The 8,399-nt window shown below is 40.6% G+C and overlaps 1 pseudogene; it reads right to left on the reverse strand.

Annotated features, from left to right (window-relative positions):
* Positions 1-3,890: 3,890 nt before the first annotated feature.
* On the reverse strand, positions 3,891-4,464 carry LOC116882134 (annotated as a pseudogene).
* Between the last annotated feature and the right edge of the window lie 3,935 nt (positions 4,465-8,399).

Here is an 8,399-nt window from a genome sequence, read left to right on the forward strand (position 1 = left end):
ATTTTGTGTTCTTTTCCCTTGGAAAGTAAGGTGTCATTTCTCTCTTACTACTCTTTAGGTTTTCTTTGTCTCTAATTTTCAGGAGCTTGATTCTAACGTATTGTAGCATGAATTTCTTTGGGTCTATCCTTTTTGAGGTTTTTGCATTTGTAGATTTCTTACATTTGTAAGTTTATGTCATTTGCCAAATTTGGAGAATTTTACACCATTATTTCTTTCCCTTTATTTGTTTGTTATAAAGTAAGCTCTAGGGTGCCTGGGTGGCTCAGTCATTAATCATCTGCCTTCAGCGCAGGTCATGATCCCAGGGTCCTTGGATCAAGCCCCACACTGGGCTTCCTGCTCCACAGGAAGCCTGCTTCTTCCTCTCCCACTCCCCCTACATGAGCTCCCTCTCTCACCGTGTCTCTCTCTCTGTGTCAAATAAATAAATAAAATCTTTTTTAAAATAAACAAACAAACAAATAAATAAAGTAAGCTCTACACTCAATGGTGTGGCTTCAACACAAAACCCTCAAATCAAGAGTCACATGCTCTCTGAATTGAGCCAGCCAGGCACCTCTCAGCCATTGTTTCTTTGAATACTATGTTAGGGGCAACTGAGTGGCTTAGCTGTTAGGTATCTGACTTCGGTTGGGGTTGTAGTCCTGGGGTACTGGAGTCCTGGGGTCCTGGGATCAAGCCCCGCATCAGACTCTTTGCTTGGTGGGAAGCCTGCTTCTCCCTCTCTCACTCCCCCTGCTTGTGTTCCCTCTCTCCCTGTGTCTCTCTCTGGCAAATAAAAAATAATAAATAAATAAGTAAATAAGTAAGTAAATAAATAAATAAAATGAATACCATTTTAGCACCATTCTTTCTTATCACTTTGTGAGAATCTGATGGCATAAATGTTAGATCTTTTGTTATACAACCACAGGTCCCTAAGTACTTTTTCCCACTTTTTTTTTTCTGTTGTTCAGAATTGATCATTTCTTTTCTCTTTTACCTTTTTTAAAATTTCCATTCAGTTTTAGTAAATGGCAGAACCACATCACATGCTATACCAGTTCAGGGTGAGAATTTTCTTTCTTTTTTAAATTTAATTTAAAAAAATTTTTTTTAAGATTTTATTTATTTGACAGAGAGAGAGCACGAGCAGGGGGAGTGGCAGGCAGAGGCAGAGGGAGAAGCAGACTCCCCGCTGAGCAGGGAGCCTGGTGCGGGACTCAATCCCAGGACCCTGAGATCATGACCTGAGTGAGAGACAGACGCTTAACCGATTGAGCCACCTAGGCACCACCCAGGGTAAGAATTTTCTAATAATCCTTTTCGAATATTAAAACTGCTTCTTAGGAGACTCTTAATCTCACAAAACAAACTGAGGGCTGCTGGGGAGAAGGGGGTAGGGAGAGGGTGGTTGGGTTATAGACATTGGGGAGGGTATGGGTTATGGTGAGTGTGGTGATGTGTGTAAACCTGGTGATTCACAGACCTGTACCCCTGGGGCTAATAATACATTATATGTTAATAAAAAATTTAAAAAATTAAAACAAACAAACAAACTGCTTCTTAGGTTGCTTGGCTGGCACAGTCAGTTGAACATCCAACTCTTACTTTCAGCTCAGGTAATGACCTCAGGGATTGTGGGCTTAAGCCCTACATCAGGCTCACACTCAGCATGGAGTCTGCTTGGGATTCTCTTTCCCCTCTTTCTTTCTCTTCCCCTCCCCCCATGTGCTCTCTCCCTCCCTCTCTCTAAAATCAATCAATCTTTTTTTTTTTTTTTAAGATTTATTTGTTTATTTGACAGAGCGATCACAAGTAGGCAGAGAGGCAGGCAGAGAGAGAGGAGGAAGCAGGCTCCCCGCTGAGCAGAGAGCCCGATGTGGGGCTCGATCCCAGGATCCTGGGATCATGACCTGAGCCGAGGGCAGAGGCTTTAACCCACTGAGCCACCCAGGTGCCCAAAATCAATCAATCTTAAAAAATACAAACAAGGGGCACCCGGGTGGCTCTGTTGTTAGGCGTCTGCCTTCAGTTCAGGTCATGATCCCAAGGTCCTGGGATGGAGCCCCGCATTGGGCTCCCTGCTCGGCAGGAAGCCTGCTTCTCCTTCTCTCACTTCCCCTGCTTGTGTTCCCTCTCACTGTGTCCTTCTCGAATGTGGACCTAAATACCCAGAAGATCCTCCATCACTTAGATTTGTAACCAAAATTAATATGAAAGGAATTAATAATTCCAGTGGAATGGTGGATGCACGGAGCATACCAGTGTTAGCAAAATGGCAAAATTCATAGAGCATTAAAGTTGTACTTCATGAGCTAAGACGTGTAATGATGTCCAAAGAAAATATGAAGCTTCCACAGCCACCAGAAGGACAAACATACAACAATTAATTTTAGTGGATCTCAAACTTGTCTTAAATCAACAACCTTCTACTCATGTTAATGTCTTGATTAAATATCACAATGCAAAATACTCACACATTAAGTAAAAGAATTCCAGCTGGTAAACATGATCTGGACATTTGTAAGAATATATTTAATATATGTACACCATTATGTTTTCAGGTTACAGGAGGAAAAATGCAGCACAATTTTTTTTTTCTCTTGTTAAGGCACTATCATTTAAGCATAAATGGGGCGCCTGGGTGGCTCAGTGGGTTAAGCCTCTGCCTTCGGCTCAGGTCATGATCCCAGGGTCCTGGGATGGAGCCCTGCATCAGGCTCTCTGCCTTAGTGGGGAGCCTGCCTCCCCGCTTCTCTCTGCCTGCCTCTCTGCCTACTTGTGATCTCTGTCTGTCAAATAAATAAATAAAATCATTTAAGCATAAACCTGGAGTACTCAAAATAGAATTCAGGTTTACAAGATGAAAGCATGGAGAGAAGAATCAGATGCTGTGTAAGCATGTGTGTTTCTGAAAAGTAAAAACAAATTTCAAGAGGAAAAACAGAAATGGCATGCTTTGTCCATCTTACTTAGTGAAAGAGGTTCAGTTGAAATTGTCTAAAGTAGCAGACACAATGAATATTGTCACAAATTGTGTTAATTTTTGAAGTGGTGTGGGTGCTGACTACTAGTAGTATCAAAAAAAATGTTCAGGATTGTTTTGATACCTGTATTTATAATAAAAAATGTTGCGGGGGAGGTCGATGAATTTCTGTTAAAAGCTATTCCTGAGTGTTACATGTAACAGACATGGTAAATATTTGTTTATAGTCTTTATTTGACAAACCATGCATTTAAGTGAAATCAACAAAAAGGAAATAGGTGTATGGGTATGTGACTTTGAGATTAAAGTTAGTCTTAAAATGTAAATAAAATGTGGAACATGTCCTCAAAAAAAAAAATACAAAAACAAAAAAAAAAAAAACAAATCCTGCTTCCTTTAGTGTCATCCTAAATTCTACCCTGAACTGAGGGAAAAGTGGCTGGATGGGCCCTATGTTTCCTGGGGGAAATCCAAATTGATATGTTCCCTCTTTGTAAGGAAATGGGACAGGAAAAACAAGTTCTAGCCCCCAGAGAAAGGACTTACAAGCAATAAATATGTTGCTCCATCCTTATGAGGCCTGATGGCCTTTAAAAGGGAACTACATCTGGGGCATGTGGGTGGCTCAGTGGGTTAAGCCGCTGCCTTTGGCTCAGGTCATGATCTCAGAGTCCTGGGATCGAGTCCCGAAATGGGATCTCTGCTCAGCAGGGAACCTGCTTCCCTCTCTCTCTCTCTGCCTGCCTCTCTGCCTACTTGTGATCTATCTCTGACAAATAAATAAATAAAATCTTAAAAAAAAAAAAAAGGGAACTACATCCTTAACCCCCAAGTGTTTTTCACCATGACAGTGGCTCCTGTTGTTTCTTGCAGGAGAAAGCCCTGGGCTCCTCCTTGAGCCTCTACCCTCCGTCTTTCATCAGCAATAGTGAGCCAGGGCATGTTTGGCCTCCACCATCTTGTGCATGTCATGCTTCTTCTTGACCACAGGGCCCTGTTTGTGAAAAGCCTCCAGCAGCTCATGTGACAGCTTCTCTAGCATCAGCATCCACCAGTGCTTCTTCTCCCTGCACTCAATAATCATCCACTTCATTATCAGGAAACGATGACAACGATCATCTAGTGACATAGGGACTTGGTAGAAATGGCCACCTCTGAAGGTGGGTACCAGTCCAATCACAGGCTCATAGTTCTTCAGTACTTGGTGGAAGCTGGTGGAGGGCTTGTGCTGGATGGTTGTCTGTTCCTCTGCAGAAGCAACATTGTACTTCTCAAACTCCTTCCCTTTCCCAGCTTCCAGAGTCTGCATCATGAGGGATCTCGCCAGTATTTTGTTTCCTCCTTTCATAATCATGTTGGTGAATTTACTGACACTGGGTCTTCAAACTTGTTTTTGTCACTGGGGCAGCTTTAATAAGCTGAATCTTCCTGAGTTCCTGCTCCTACTTCTCAGAATGGGTGATTTCTACTATTCTATCTTTTTGTCCACTCATTCTTTCCCATATCAACTCTATTCTGCTGTTGGCTCCTTCTAGCAATTTTTCATTTTGGTTATTGTATTTTCAGTTCTAAAGTTTGATTTTTCTTTATGTCTTCTATTTCTTCGCTGGGACACTATATTTATTTGATGGGAACTTTGGGACTTTCTATCTTTTCATTTTCTTTCATCTTTTACATAATTTTTCATTGAAACATGATGACTAATGTAATTCTATTATTTGTGTCTCTTGTTTTCATCTGATGATTTTCTTTTCCTTATTCAGATTTTCCTGATTCTTAGTATGATGAGTGATTATTTTTGTGTATCCTGGCAATTGGGGCTATTATGTTATGAGACTTTGGATCTTCTTAAACTTTTATAGGACTTCTCAGTCACCACACAAGGGTGGGAAATGGTATGTTGCCTCATTACTGCCAATCAGGGATGGAAGTGCATATTTCCTACGAGGGCACCTTTGACATTCCATAAATGAGAGCCTCTTGTTATTTTTGGGCAGGGATAAAATCATTTCAGGTCTTTCCTAGGCCTCTGCTGACATCATCTTGGCTGGGAGGAGAAAGGGTACCTCATTACTGTTCTGGACATGGCCTCCACGGTCACCATGGGTAGGGGGTGGGTCTCCTTATCACTGGGTCAGAATGAAAGTTCCAGGTATCTACTCTGCCTTTTTTTTTTTTTTTTTTTTGTCACCAACCTAGTATAGGGGAAGAGATGACTTGTTACAATTTTGTAAAGGTAGAGGTCTAGGTTTCCTACCTAGCTTATTCTGTCATGGGTTGTACACAACCACCATTTTTATCCTGTGGTATTTGGCTGGTGTAAGGTGATGATTGTCTAAAAGTTTTCTCTTTTACTAGGTTGCCTTTATCCTGGTCCTTTCGCTAGAGAGAACAGGTTTTACCTGGAGCATTTTTAGTCTGCATTAATGGGTGTATCCTGGTTACAAGCCTCTACTGCACCCAACCCAGGATATATTAAGCAAAAGGAAAACCCAAAAAATTTAACATCATGCCATTCCTTGAATCTCAAGGTTCCTACCTGGTCTTTTTTCTCTCCACCTTCCAGAGTCATCTTGTGTTTTTATATGTAATATTCAGGATTGGTAATCATACTTAGTGAAAAAATATGGAGAAGTACATTTCCTTTTCTACCTTATCACAGAATCCGAAGTCCAGGGAATAATTAGAGATATTTTGATGCAGCTATTCTGATATAGTATCAGGACAATTATGTTAAAACAGAAGAATACTTTTATTCTTCTAGGTAGTGTATATTCTTGTCACTTCATCTATCCCTGACCTCCTTGGAAGTGGGAGCTCCTTTATCTCTTTGAAGGAAAGCAGAACTGCCTAGGATTAATGGGCTTTCTAATGCTGGTGGTAGATTGCAGAAGAGGCTTTGTGTTGGATCTCATCTTGGACTCTTCCTGAGGTGGTACCCATTAATGGCTTATATGATTATCTCTGGTGAAAGTTATGGCACTTATACCAAGGTGGAAATAGAAACAGAAATTGGAAGCCTGTAGCATCTGTGTTACCCTTGAAACAAATGGAGACTTCGCTCTTGTACTTATCTTAAAGTGGTTTTTGTTAGAGTGGAGATAGATACAGTGATTAGCTTTGAGGTCAGTAATAGTAAACTGTAGTCCAAGGCTACGGAAGTTACAAAAATAGTGTTGTAACTGGCAGGCTTTATGACCGCAACAAGGTAACCTACTTTCCTGGAAATGCAATCCCTTTTTTATGATTCATAGAATTTTCTCCCCTTCTTTTTCAACATGAAATGATGGCTTTTGCCATGAACATCTTAACTTCTCATGCCCAAGATTATCAGTTGGCAAAGGGATAGGAAAGTAGGGATGGGACTACCTAGAGTTGTACATATTAACTGAGCCTATTGAGTGAATGTTGATATATTAAGATGTAGAATCCATATCCCCTTGATTTAAAAAAAAATTTTTTTTAAGTAAACTCTACACCCAACATGGGCTTGAACTCACAACTCCAAAATCAAGAGTCACATACTCTACCACCTGCGCCAGCGGGGCACCCCTATCTATAACCCCTTTAGATAATTCTGTCAAAGGAATCAGACTATGTGGCTTCAACCACTAGCTTTTCTGTTAACTACCTGTGAGTCTTTGGCAAGTTATCTAACCTTTCAGAGCCTTGGTTTCTTCAGTAGTAAAGTGAGCATCATGGTAGCACATGCCTTTTTGAGTTATTGTGAGACTTATATGCAGTAAAAATTATAGGCACTTAGAAAAACCTGGTCCATCATAAGCATTCAATACATGTTAGTTAAATTAATGAATATATTTTTTTTAAGATTTTATTTATTTATTTGACAGAGTAATCACAAGTAGGCAGAGAGACAGGCACAGAGAGAGAGAGGGAAGCAGGATCCCTGCTGAGCAGAGAGCCGGATGTGGGACTTGATCCCAGGACCCTGAGATCATGACCTGAGCTGAAGGCAGCGGCTTAACCCACTGAGCCACCCAGGCGCCCAAATTAATGAATATTTTTAAGGAGAACATTTCTAGTTATATGGATATGTCCTAACTGCTGACAGTATTTAATTTCTTATGTTTTTTCCCTTTCTGACCTCTAAGTGAAATGTGGAGTTGGGTAGACCTTTAGCTTTTAGGGACTTCATAGTAGTACAAGTGCCTCAACTAAATTTTTGAGTCAATTTTATTATGAGAGCTCATGGGATTATAAGATATTTCTCCAGAAGTTCTGTCCATTTAACAATTGTGGGTAATAATTTTAGAAATCTGAACCAGCATTTAAAAAAGTCAGGAAAGGGAGGGGCCTGGGTGGATCAGTTGGGTAAGTGTCTGGCCCTTGATTGTGGCTTGGGTCATGATCTCAGGGTCTTGGAATCAAGCCCTACATTGGGCTCTGCGCTGGATGTGGAGCCTGCTTGGGGTTTTCTCATTCCCTCTCCTTGTGCCCCTCCCTACCCCCTGCTTGCATGCTCTCTCTCCCAGGGGGAAAAAATAAATCAAGCAAATTAACTTTTGAAAATGTAACTGAAATGAAGCTGTTGTTCTTCCCTTTCATTTCAGCATGGTCTGGGACTCTTGTGAGAATGTAGGCTGACAGTAAACTCTGTATCTTAGGGGGACGTGCCTATACTTAAGGCTCAGGCAGTGTCTTACTATTCTGAATCTCCCTTCAGGGAATACTGATATATGTTTACTACAGTTATTAATAGTATCTAGAATGACTTTTGTTTATCATTTTAAGTTTAGGTGCAAATGAAGCATTAGTAGTTTGGCCTTTTTTAGTCTCCTCAAAGGAATTATGGTATTTGGTTATCTGAAGAGTAGTGCCAAAGGATAATATTTAGCTACCGATAGAAAAATAGTTCTTGGGACACCTGGGTGGCTCAGTCGGTTAAGCATCTGCCTCAGGTTCAGAGCATGATCCCAGGGTCCTGGGATCTAGTCCCACATTGGGCCCCCTGTCCGATGGGGAGCCTGCTTCTCCCTCTACCTGCTGCTCCCCCTGCTTGTGTTTGCATGCACTCTCTCTCTCTGACAAATAAATAAAAACATTTAAATTAAAAAGAAAAAAATCATGCTTCACCTTAAATTTCTAGGAGAATATTTAATCATTTATATATTTAAAAGATTGGAGTAGGGAAAGATGGACTACATCAGAGACAAATATATTTTAGTTTGCTATATATTAACTTGAAACCTAGTTGTTTCTTATGCCAACTTTTTAGTCACAAATTAATATCTAAGAGCTTTTTTAAAAAATTATTTAAGTAATCTCTACCCCCAATGTGGGGCTCAAACTCATGACCCCATGAGATCAAGAGTCACATGGTCTTCCAACTGAGCCAGCCAGGCACCCCTCATATCTAAGGGTTGTATAAGGTGTTTCCTTTTAGTTATTCACTAAAGCTTACTGAATG

The sequence above is a fragment of the Lontra canadensis genome, unplaced genomic scaffold (assembly GCF_010015895.1).
Source record: "Lontra canadensis isolate GAN:19392208 unplaced genomic scaffold, GSC_riverotter_1.0 scaffold81, whole genome shotgun sequence".
Lineage (NCBI taxonomy): Eukaryota > Metazoa > Chordata > Mammalia > Carnivora > Mustelidae > Lontra > Lontra canadensis.